Below are 12,314 nucleotides of genomic sequence, written 5' to 3'. Positions count from 1 at the left end.
AGGCTGGCTTCGGACCGCGATCCTTAGATCTCAGCCTCAGTGGCTAGGATGACAGGTGTGAGCCACCAACACCCAACCTAATGTGTTCATTTCTACTTCAGTATGTTTTCTGTTTCATGTGTTTTGAGGCTTTGACGCAAGTCCTTGATGAACTGATCCCTTCCCCATTATCGAGCCTTCTTCCCTCCTTGGTAATGGTCCCTCTGAAGTCGACTTTCTCATACTAATACAGCCATTCTGGATTTCTTCATCTAGCCTGATGTGAGCTACCATCTTCCATGGTTTTGCCCTCAACTCATCTGTAGCTATAAAATGGTTTACTTATAGCATATATATCTATATCTAGATATCTATATCTATATATAGCATATAGCTAGATCTCTCTTTTTGAAATTGTAACCTGATAATCTTATTGCCGTGTTTCAACAGTAACATTGAAGGGAATATGTCTGATGTATTGCTGAACTATTACTATGAAACAAATTGCTTGAAACCTCAGCAGCTTAGTACCACAGCACATGTTTCTTCTCAGCTCTGTTTCTGTGGGTCAGGGTGCAGGCATGCTTAGCTGGTTGCCTCTGCCTCAGGGTCTCTTGGGAGCCGGGAGATGGTGTCAGCCAGGGCTGAGCTGGAAAAGGGGCCGCTTCTAAGCTTACTTATACTATTCTTAGCAAGATGCTGTTTGTGAGGCCTGCAGGCATCAGTTCCTTGCTGGCTGCTGTTGGCGGCCCTCACCTGGGTGTCCCCAGCATGCCAGCTTGTTTAAAGCCTGTGTCAAATAGCCTCGCAAGGCAAAACTGAGTCTTTTTTTTTTTTTTTTTTTACTTTTATTATCTTTAAGTAGTTGTACAAAGAAGTTCCCATTCTAGCCGGGCACCGGTGGCTCACGCCTGTCATCCTAGCTACACAGGAGGCTGAGATCTGAGAATCACGGTTCAAAGCCAGCCCGGGCAGGAAACTCTGTGAGACTCTTATCTCCAATAAACCACTAGAAAACCAGAAGTGGTGCTGTGGCTCAAGTGGTAGAGTGCTTGCCTTGAGCTGAAGAGCTGAGGGACAGCGCCCAGGCACAGAGTTCAGGCCCCACGACCGACAAAAAAAAAAAAGTTGCCATTCTACAAAACATGAGTACATAGTGTCTGACAGCATTGTCATCCCTTCTCTCACTTTTTTTTCTTTAATTGAGATTAGGTGATTATATAAATTTCACAGTATTGTGGAATAGTGATACTTAGAGTTACAAACACATTTTAATTTTCACAAGGCAAATTGTCAGTATCATGGTCTATATAGTTTGAATTCTATGAGCTTTGACATTACAAGTTATTTTTTTCCACATCAGGTGATGGTTACATGTCTTCCCTTTTGCTCAGTGTGGGCTGTTCCCACCTATTCTGTTCCTCCTCCGGCTTCCCTCTGTTGCGTGCACATATCTACCATATATATGGTCCAGAACATGGAGTCATTTAGCAATGATATGACAAAATGGGGGGCTGTCTGTTTCTTGAGTCCTGTTTGCCATATCTTCTTGTATTTTGGCTTTAGCATCCACATATCAGGGAGACCATGTGCTGTTTGTCTCTTTGTTCTTGGCTTACTTCGCTCAAAATAATCTGCTCTAGTTCCAACCATTTCCCTGCAAATGCCATTATTTTGTCCTTTCTAATGGCTGCATAATATTCCATTGTGTATAGGTACCACAATTTTTGTATCCACTCATCAGTAGTGGGGCATCTGGGTTGTTTCCAAATCTTGGCTATTGTGGAACAGTGCTGCAGTAAACATGGAGGTGCATGTGTCTTTGTATACTGGTTCCTGTTGCTCACGATATATGCCTAGGAGTGGTATGGCTGGGTCATAAGGGAGGACTATATTTAGCTTTCTGAGGTATCTCAAGACTGTTTCCCAAAGTGGTTGTATTAGTATACATTCCCACCAGCAACGCAGTAGGGTTCCTCTTTCTCCACATCCCCTCCAGCGATGTGAGCCATTCTGACTGGGGTAAGGTGGTATCTCAGTGTTGTTTTTATTTGCATTTCCTTCATAGCCAGGGATGATGAACATTTCCTCATCTGTTTCTTTGCCATTTATATCTTCTTCTGAGAAGTCTCTCTTTAGTTCCCTTGCCCATTTCATGATTGGTTTGTTAGATTTGTGAGGGGTTAGTTTCTTAAGTTCCCTGCATATAATGGATATTAGACCCTTGTCTGATATTTTGCTGGTAAACATTTTTTCCCAATTAGTTGGCTGTCTTTCTAGTTTGGTTGCTATTTCTTTGTCTGTGCAGAAACTTTTTATTTTAAGGTAGTCCCATTTGTCCAGTCTCTCTCCAATTTGTTGTGACCCTAGGACTCTCTCTGTTCAGGAAGTTCCTGCCTGTGCCTTTAAGTTCAAGTGTCTCTCTTACTCTGTCCTGCAGTAGCAAAACTCTGAGTCTTTTGTAGCATTTCCTCAATGTTGCCATGTTCTATTGATTAGAAACACATTATTCAAGGGGAGAGGATTAAGACCATAAATACCATAAGGAAGGGATCACTGGGGGCCACTACTGGGGTTACCTACCACAGTTATGTTTAAGTTTGTCTTACACTGGATTTTGTTGGTCCATTCTGTTCCCTCTTTTCTTTTTCTTTTTTTTTTGGGGGGGGGCCTTTTATAAAGATTACACTTTAATTTTTGTAATGTCTTATTAGCTCCACTTTTTGTTTTTAAGACTTTTCTGGTCTTACCTAAGGTAGATCTCATATATTGCTGATCCCACCCAATAAAATGTTTATCTTAAATATTAGAGTTTTTTTATCTAGAAGTTCCATTTTGTTCTTTTCTGCATTGTCCATTTCTCCCCCCACATCCTTATTATGATCATGTTTTCTTTAAAATGCTTTTCCATAGCTATATAGCTGTTCATAGTTCCAGTTTTTGTCCTCCTTTTTATTGATGAATTTGTCTCCTGTTAAACAAGTCACATTTTCCTGCTTCTTGTTAAGTAGTGTGTAGTTGGTTGATTTTTTTTTGTTTTTTGTTTTCCTAATATACCACTGTGAATGTTACATTGCTGAGGGTCTGGATTTTATTTTGTTGTCTTCCTTTAGAGGATGTTGTGCTGTGATTTGGTACGCAGCTGAGTTGCTTTTGGATTGCCCTCAAGACCTTTCCTAGGAAAGATCTAGTGTGGCATTCATGCCAGAGATGGTGCTTCCACAACCAGGGCTGACCATTTAGAATGTCTGCTGAATGCCCAGAGAGGACTTTGCACCCCGGCTGGGGAGAGCTCGAACCAGTATGCACTCGGGTGGTTCAGCTTATAGACCCTGGCTATTTCTTCCCAACCCTGTGAGGTTTTACTCCATGTACATATAGCCTAGTACAGCAAAGGATCAAGGATACCTTTAGGTGGGTTTCTGGACCTCCTGGTTTCTGCCCTATACTTCTAGCTTCCCTGCCTTCCCTGGCTCTCCTCTGTCTCCTAAGCTCCACAAGCCGACTGGCTACTCTAACTTCCAGCTTCTCAAACCCGGGGACTGGGTATTGCCTCCAAGCAGAAAGCTAAGGCCCTTCCTTCCCATCCCTTCCCTTCCTTGCCCTTCCCTTAGTAGCAACCTCTCTCCCTTATTACCTGTTTCACAATGTGTGAAAGCAGTTACTTCGTGTATTTTGTCAAGTTTCTTGTGGAAGGAGGTGAAGTTCAGGGCTTGCTTCTATCACTTGCCAAAACACCGGGTTAGAAACACACATCCACTCTTGATAGGTGTAACTGAGCTTTCAGACTAGACTTGGGACAGCAAAGCCATTTTTTTTGGATCCACTCAGACCCAGCCTTTCAGGGCACACCAAAGTGTTCTGTACTTCTTGGTCAGTGAATGAACTGTTTGTTACAAAGTGAGACATGTAACCCTGAACCTGTGAAGCTGACAAAATGTCTAGCAAGTTGTGAGAAAAACCTCTTGGTACTGGGAGCTAGAGGCAGAATATCGTTTGTTTAAAAGGTCCTCCCTCCCTCCCTCCCTCCCTCCCTCCCTCCCTCCCTCCCTCCCTCCCTTCCTTCCTTCCTTCCTTCCTTCCTTCTTCCCTCTCTTCCTTTCCTCCTCCCTTTTTTCCTTTCTCTCTTCCTTCCTCCCTTCCTTTTTTCCTTTCCTTCCTCCCTCCTTCCCTCCTTCCTTTCCTCCTATCCTTTTTTCTTTCCTCCCTTTCTCCTTCTTTCTTCCTTCCTCCCTCCCACTTTCCTCCCTCTCTTCCTTCCTTCCCTCCTCCTTTTTCCTTTCCTTCCTTCCTTTTTTCCTCTCCTTCCTTCCTTTTTTTCCTTTCCTTCCTTTCTTCCTTTCCTTTCCTTCCTTTCTTCCTCCCTCCCTTCCTTCCTTCAAAAAAAAAATTAACAATGAAAGGTTTCTCTGGTTTACAGAATCCTAACTTCATTAATAAAGAACTGACTGATTCAATTAGGTGAAACAACCATTAGGAGATAAGTAAAGCTTCTGTTTTTCTTCTCATATGTGTGTTAAATGGGAATTTTCTTGCCAAGAATATCTTGTTATATTGCGATAAACAAGAAATAAAAACTATGGATTTATCATGAATGTAACTAACCATTTGGTTAAGCATCCTGCCATCCTCTCCCTCTGCCCCATATATGCACCTCAAGAAAAGAAAGCATATGTATGCATAAGAAAGTCCTTGAATGAATTACATCAAATTATGGTTGGCCATTTACCTAAATATGTAATACTCCTATCTTTTCTTTTTGTTTGTTTAAGTCTTTGAGATAGGATCTTGCTTTGTAGCAAGTAAAATGTGCCAACAGAATCTTTTCCAAAAGATTTTTGTTTTTAAGTAATATACTTTTTATAAGGTGCTCTTCTCCCATTCTTTTGCTTTTCTAAGGGCTGTAATCATATAATTAAATACCTAACATCATATTCTGGCCTTCTCTGTTATCCTGCATTTTCTTACAAAAACATACCACTTTTTTCCCTCACTCTCTTTGAAAATGTAACCACCAACAGGTATTTCTCTAGATCCACCTACTAACAAGGCTCTGTCCACGTGTTTTCTCCTCACCAAACCAAGAGCCTACAACCAACCGGTAGCTAGCCAAGTTAAACCCCTAATTTGCCAGGAGGTAGAGGTTCCCCCTGCTCATTAGGCAAAGCCTTTTACCCATGAGGTAGGTTCTTAATTTTATAAGACCTATAAACTGAGAGGAGGTTTTAATAAAGTAAAGGAGACCAGCTAATAAAAAAGAGGTTTTAATGACACAGTTGGCTCTGAAATTATAAAGAGTGCTAGTGCAAAAGAAAAGATTGGTTTTATCTTTTTTTTTTTTTTTTTTTTTTTTTTTTGGTCAAGTCGTGGGGCCTGAACTCTGGGCCTGGGCGCTGTCCCTCAGCTCTTCAGCTCAAAGCTAGCGCTCTACCACTTGAGCCACAGCGCCACTTCCGGCTTTTTTCTTTTTGCTTATGTGGTGCTGAGGAATCGAACCCAGGGCCTCAGGCACGCAAGGCAAGCGTTCTACCACTGAGCCGCCTTCCCAGCCTCAAAAAGATTGGTTTTAATTGAAAGCTCAAACAAGGACATTTTTAAGGTAGTCTGTGGCTTTTCTCTTTTGCATAAAGCAAATAAAAATAAATGACTATATATAAAATTAACATAAGTGGAAGATTTTACTTCAGCAGTATAATTTTTCTTTTAAAGTCTCCTGAAGCCAAGTATGTGGCTTATACTTGACATTCCAGCTACTCGGGAGGCTGTGGATTGGAGGATCAGGGTCCAATGCCAGTTCCAGACAAAAGGGAGACCCTATCTGAAAAAGAATGGCAGTCAAAGGGCTAGAAGTGTCACTCATGGGTAGAACACTTGATAGTAAGCACATGGACACAGGATCCTGATCTCAGACCCCAGTACTGTCAAATAAATAAGAACATTCTAAAGATTAAAACATTCTGCTTAACCATCTACCTCATTAAAATAGTCAAGATTGAGTGTGTGTGTGTGTATATATATGCACGCACAATCATATATATATATATTATACCATATGCATGCACTGGTTGAACCTATGTACATACATATGTGTGTTTATATATATATATATATATATGATAGTATATAGATATGTACGTGTGCACTGAAGTACTCACGTGGACATGCATGGAAATGAATCCATCCTAGTCTTCATTACCTTCTTTTTGTACTGCATCCCACTTCGCACTCTTCTCAGAAAATGTAGCCATGCTAGAAAAAAAATCATTTTCCAAGCAGGCATCACGGTGATTTTGAATACAGAAATGTGCTCTGTGTCCTGTATATGCTCATTGAAGGTACTCAGCTAAATAAATGAAATAAAAGTTAAAAAATCCTTTCAGTAGATGAGCAAATAATCCTTTTGTTCTTTTAAATCTTTTAAGCAAATATATTTTTATTTCCAGGAAAATCAAGAGCTTACAATCGATCACTCTCTTACGGCAAGTTTTCTTTGACATCAAGAGAGTGAAAAAAATCTACTAGTTCTGTAAATCAACTCTATCTTTTCTGTTCAATATAAATTAGCATTTTTCTTAAATGACTTCTCATAATAAGACAATAGTCTTTTTGCATACTTTTTTAAACTGCCAAAGTTAGAGCTGCTTGGTAATTTTAAGGATTATGAGTAAATTACAGGCATGCCCAAATATGTCAGAATACATTCTCTTATATACTACATATATCCTTATCACCCTCAAAAAAGTACTATCAGCCGGGCAACAGTGGCTCATGCCTGTAATCCTAGCTACTCAGGAGGCTGAGATCTGAGAATCATGGTTCAAAGCCAGCCCTGGCAGGAAAGTCTGTGAGACTCTTTATCTCCAATAAACCACTAGAAAACCAGAAGTGCCACTGTGCCTCAAGAGGTAGAGCACTCGCCTTGAGCTGACAAGCTGAGGGATAGCGCACAGGCCCAGAGTTCAAGCTCCATGACTGACGAAAAAATAAAAAAGTACCATCAGTAAAATAGTTTTTAATTGACCTATTTTTCTACTTCTCCACTCACCCTGATAATGTCCCATATCATTTCTTTAAGCCAGGATCTAATCCACTTAACTCAGTGTGTTAGCTGTTTTACACCTTTAAACTCTTCTAGTGTAGTTCAGTTCTCTGGTTTGTTTTTAGTGTTTCACAGTGTTCTTGAACAACTAGTTACTTTATAGGATGACCCCAGTTTGGATTAGCTTGGTCAGTTCATGTTCAACATTTTCAGTGAGAAACATAGGTGCTTCATCTCCATGAATCACATTAGAAGGAACGTGACAGTTGGACCCACTGTTGGTGAGATTGTGTGGACACTTAGTGAAGATGACATTCTCCTTTCCTTTTCTATATAATATTCTCCTTTCCTTTTCTATGTAATATGCCTTTCTTCTTTATAATAAGTAATCTGTGGACTGTGCCTTGAAACCATTCTGTGTCCCAGACACCTTATATTCATGGTTAAACTGACAGTTCTCACTTAAATAAATTATTATAGAGTGACTTGCAAAATGATCTTCTAATTCTGACACAGTTTTTTCTCTGACAGTTGGCATTCTTCTGAAAAGAATAGCCACCTTCTCTAAGGAAGGAATTGCTATGGACTTAGAGTCCTTAATTTTTGAAATTGGAATGGTCTTATCCATTACTGCTATAGTTTTGAATGTACAAATTGTCACAGATGTGGACAATTAGATCCCCTTATTTTGACTCTTTTTACCTATTTCTCTTTTATATCCTTTTTAACCTATTAATGTTCATGTTTAGCACAAGATACTTTAGGATTCCCTTATACTTTTGTTGACCTAGTCTTAAAATTAACCCTTTTGCTAAGAATCTCTGGTTCTTTTATTTATGAGCCAATACTTGAAAGCTAAATGTATTTGTTGCTAATTGGCTAGATGTATTTGTTGCTGTGTGGCTCTTTTTTAAGAGCAGTGAGTTGCAGCCAAGTGTAGCCATGCTGTCTTGAAAGAGCAAAACCAGAGGATTTACTCATCAACAGTGAGGCAGAGTAGAGAAGAGATAATACCCAGCCACTTGTGTATTATAAATATGAGCCATTTGTAGAGGAGAAATGGTCTTTTTAAAATAAATGGTTCTAGATTAGTCAGTGGAAAGGTATTTATCTGGAACCCAAAAACCAAAATAGTACCCATGTTGTGGGGAGAACATCTCTGCCACCCAGGCGGTGTGATCCTCCCGTACTGCACACACAGCCTGCGGCCTGGCCATTCCCTGGGTCCCAGTGTGTTCCCAGTGGCTTCCTGAGGCTTGTCTTCAGGAGAAAGCCCAGATGCTCCACAACCTGCAGACCCCGACTAGCCTTTGCCTGTGCCTGTCTGCACCCTGCCCAGCAGCCTGGCTCCACTGCTCCCCAGGCATTGTTCTTCCTTGAGACTTGGTATCTTTGAACACACTGTTCTCTCTGCATGCGCTTCCTGTCCTTCCCTTTCCAGGCTTCTCACCCCACAGCCTTGTTTGTGAGGCACCCGCCGCCCCCCCCCCCCCCCCCCCCCGTCCCCACTCCTTTTCCCCTTGTCCCGATAGATGATTCAGAGTAAATCACTGTAGGGAGGTCAATCTAAACCATAAAATGCTTCACCTTGGCCTTCCAGGTTAAAGTCTGATTACCATTCTGTGTTGGTTTTTAGTTCTGGCACACTAGGCCATAGAAAACATTTAGCCTTCTCTGTTTTGCAGACACTGTTTTGTACTTTTAACTTCTCTGAATGTTTTGCTTGAAATGACAAGGGACAGGAGTTTTATTTATTTGCATAGAACTGTATGTTTCAGACTCAGAGTATGGCTCTAGTGGCAGAGCCCTTGCCCAGCAAGCACAAGGCCTCTGAGCTCAATCCCTGGTCTCTCTGTCTCTCTCACACACACAAACAGACATATTTAAAGCTTTTATGTGCAGAAACACAAAGGCTATAGGAGCCGGTATGCCAAAGTCAAAACTAAATTTTTGTATCTAGCCATTGCATTTTGTTACACTGTTTCAATGGCAGTTTGTGTTCTGCTAGATAGGTGGAGTCTATCAGCCTCTGTGGGAAGTATCCCTGTTTCGAGAACTAATTGTAATTGTCCTTGCTTCTCCCTCCCTGTTCCTTCACCCTGGAGGCTGCCTGCCACCCATGCCTTCTGTACTGAGGGATTTCAGGAAGGCCACCAAGGTCTCCTCCTGAATGAGCTCTCCCTTCTCCCTCGTACTGAACACCATCCAGGTTACCCAGTGGCTGAAAGGGGAGGAGCAGCGGGCAGGGAGGAGGGAGAGGGCAATGGAATACTCTTCTCAGTCCAGACTCTGAAAGAGAAATCCTACAAATGTGATTTGAGTGACTTCCCAATTCTCCAAAGAATAAGTGTGTGAATCATTTTAGATTCTTAGAAGTTAATTTGTTGTGTACAGTGAATGCCTTTGGGCAGAGGGCTCAATTCTCTCACAGAGCTCATTGAGAAAAGCAAGGAGACTCAAGCCATACACCTAGGTTAAAAGTTTTCTGTTCACTTCTTCAAAGCCACGGATGTACAAGTCATTTAAGCTCCCAGGGTCTCACTTGTAGCATGATGATAGGAGTAGTTATTGAGTGGAGCAGATGGGTTTCACTTAACTGTAAACTTTGGGTAAAGGGGAGAGCTCACATGGCTTTACGCTAATAAGGCATATTCTGTGGTTCTGTCACATCTGTACCACTGCTCTGAGCAGGAGGAGAGACCAGCACACTCCACTCAGGGACATCAGGACACCCCCACTGAGCGTGCAGCAGAACGGAGAGTGTGAGGACAGAGCACAGAGCTGTGAACCCCACTCCACAGGACATCTCTCCCCTCAATGTGTGCGTGTGCGTGTGCACATTTTCTTACATGTGTAGTTTTTAGAGGTAGGATCTCACTGTAAAGTCCAGGTTGACCTCAGCCTCTTGAAACTCTTGCCTCCATTTCCTAAGTAGCTTGGATTACAGGAATGTGTCACTGTGCAGCCCATACATACATATATATATATGTACATATATACACACACACATATATATGCACACATTTTAGTGATAAAAATGAAGGTCTTTTAAGGTACATTATCTGATTTCAGAGATAGCATAGTTTGATTTCCTTTTTATTCTCTGTATAAACAGAACATTTTTCTTCAATTCTTCCTCTCAAATCCTTTTTTTTTTTTACAAAAATAGTTTATGTCATGCCCATTTAGAAGTGATCTAAAGGTATAGTATTTCTCAGTAGTATTTAGAATACAGATAAAAAATATGTATTTTCCTTGAAATATGGCACCCTGGAAGAAATCTTGAATACAACCTCCACTAAAATGTATTCAGCACACATCAAATGTTTCCACCCACAACCTCTGGATGAAGCTTCAGAGCGCAGCGCCATTCACCCGCTGACTACAAAGCAGCGCGAGGTGGAATGTCCTCTTCTCTCCCCTCCATGGCAGGAATGGTGAGAGAGGCCTCTGGAGCCCTTGCTTCTCCGCAGGCTCTTTACATTTTTGGCTTTTGAGTGTTTGGCACCAGGGAAGCCTTGTCCATTAGTAATATGCCCTGTGTCTTCCTTATTGAGGCACAGCGTCATCAGAGAGTGTCTTTTCTTCAGCGGCTTTGTAAGCATACATTGGCTCTGCCAAGTTTCTGTGTAGCTCCCCTGAGCCACGTCTGTTTGTGTTCTGATTCCCCAAAGTCTTTCTTGGATTGCTGCTACTCTAAGCCATGCAGTTTTTCTCACGCTTATTAAATATCTTTGCTTGGGTGGTGGGAAAGTTGACGTGATGTATAGCAGTCTTGTTCATAGTAAAACATTTTCAAGTGCGCACACACACTGTGGAAGCAGATCATAGGCATCTATTAAATGACCTTAATCACATACCATCTGCAGTTCAATGTCTCACGTAACAACAGAACCAAATGCCAATGAAGGTGGTCCAGCACTGGGCTCAGAAACAAGCAGGAATAGTGGAATGACCCTGGGCTTCTCTTATGAGAGAGAACGAAGGCTTCCTTCCTTCCTCCCTAATTCCATCCAAAGACATGGGGCTGAGATAGTGGCTGGCCAGTCTCAGTGGGGACAGCAGAGGCAGTGGGCTCGGCAGAGGAGGAACCTGAATGGTCAGCTGCAGCAGCAGCATCAGCTGGAGGGGGCATCCAGGGCAGCCATGAGGTGGGTGGTAGAGACTATAGGATTCAGGGAAGGAAACTACCAGCAGCAAAGAGAGAAATGAATGAACCTGTGACATTAGACTTCATTTTCAGAACTTAAAAGCAGCATCCTGGGAAAGGGAATGTTGGTATTTGCTGGTTTCATTATTCCTTTTGCAAAGTAGTTAAGAATGTAGAGCCTGGAGTCTACTTGTGTTGGTGTCCTGGCCACCACTTACAAAATAGGTCACCTCTGACAGAACTTTTTTTTTTTTTTTTCTGATTGTGGGGCTTGAACTCTGTGCCTGGGCGCTGCTGTCCCTCAGCTCTTCAGCTCAAGGCAAGCACTCTACCACTTGAGCCACAGCGCCACTTCCGGTTTTCTGGTGGTTTATTGGAGATAAGTATCAGGATGTTTCTGCCCAGGCTGGCTCTGAACTGGGATCCTCAGATCTCAGCTTCCTGAGTAGCTGGGATTACAGACGTGAGCCATTGGCGCCCGGCTCGAATATTTGATTTTTTTATGCCTCAGTTTTTCCATCTGAGGTTGACCCCACCAATCTACTGGCAAGATAAATGAGATAATATATGAAAAACACTTAGATCATAGCACATGATAAGCACTAAATAAAGCATTAACATTATTTCATAAAAGATTAAAATTCTGTAAAATCATTATGTTATAATTGCTTCTGCTTTCGCCAGTAGAATTACTAAAAGGTCATAAAAGTTTTGGCTTCTGCTCATGAATCTGTCTAAAGATCAGAACAAAGCCTGGAAATGGTGGTATTCTAGAGAAGGGAGGCAATATACTGAACTGCAGTAGAAAGATTTGAGCTTTGAGGGACTAAAACATGGTTAAATCCTAAGGCTGCTACAAGCTTTGTCAGATTGTCTTGATGTATAAAATGTCTAACTGTCCAAATAACGGTAGAGAGCACAAGATTTTGCCGGGGGTCGCATGAAATAATCTTTGCAAAATATCTAAGTGATCAACCTAAAATGTATCCTCAGAAAATAGTGCTTTTTTATTACTTATATGAAGCGGGGGGGGGGGGGGATAAACTGGGATTTGAACGCAGCCCCGTGCTCTTGTTTGGCATTCTTGTTCACAAAATCCAGGCCTCAGGACTAGAGAGAATAGTGGAGAATGTGCGAGCTTGTCTG

The 12,314-nt window shown here is 41.7% G+C and overlaps 1 protein-coding gene across 6 annotated transcripts in view; it reads left to right on the top strand.

Moving 5' to 3' along the window:
- The window catches only part of LOC138825615 (myocardin-related transcription factor B-like), a 170,813-nt gene that overhangs the window by 107,720 nt on the left and 50,779 nt on the right, over positions 1-12,314 (top strand). The gene's annotated exons all lie outside the window — the stretch shown is intronic.

The sequence above is a fragment of the Dipodomys merriami genome, unplaced genomic scaffold, assembly GCF_024711535.1.
Source record: "Dipodomys merriami isolate MVZ:Mamm:240054 unplaced genomic scaffold, mDipMer1.0.p SCAF_138, whole genome shotgun sequence".
Classification (NCBI taxonomy): Eukaryota; Metazoa; Chordata; class Mammalia; order Rodentia; family Heteromyidae; genus Dipodomys; species Dipodomys merriami.
Note: the sequence above shows the minus strand (reverse complement) of the source record. Positions and strands in the feature narration are given on the sequence as shown.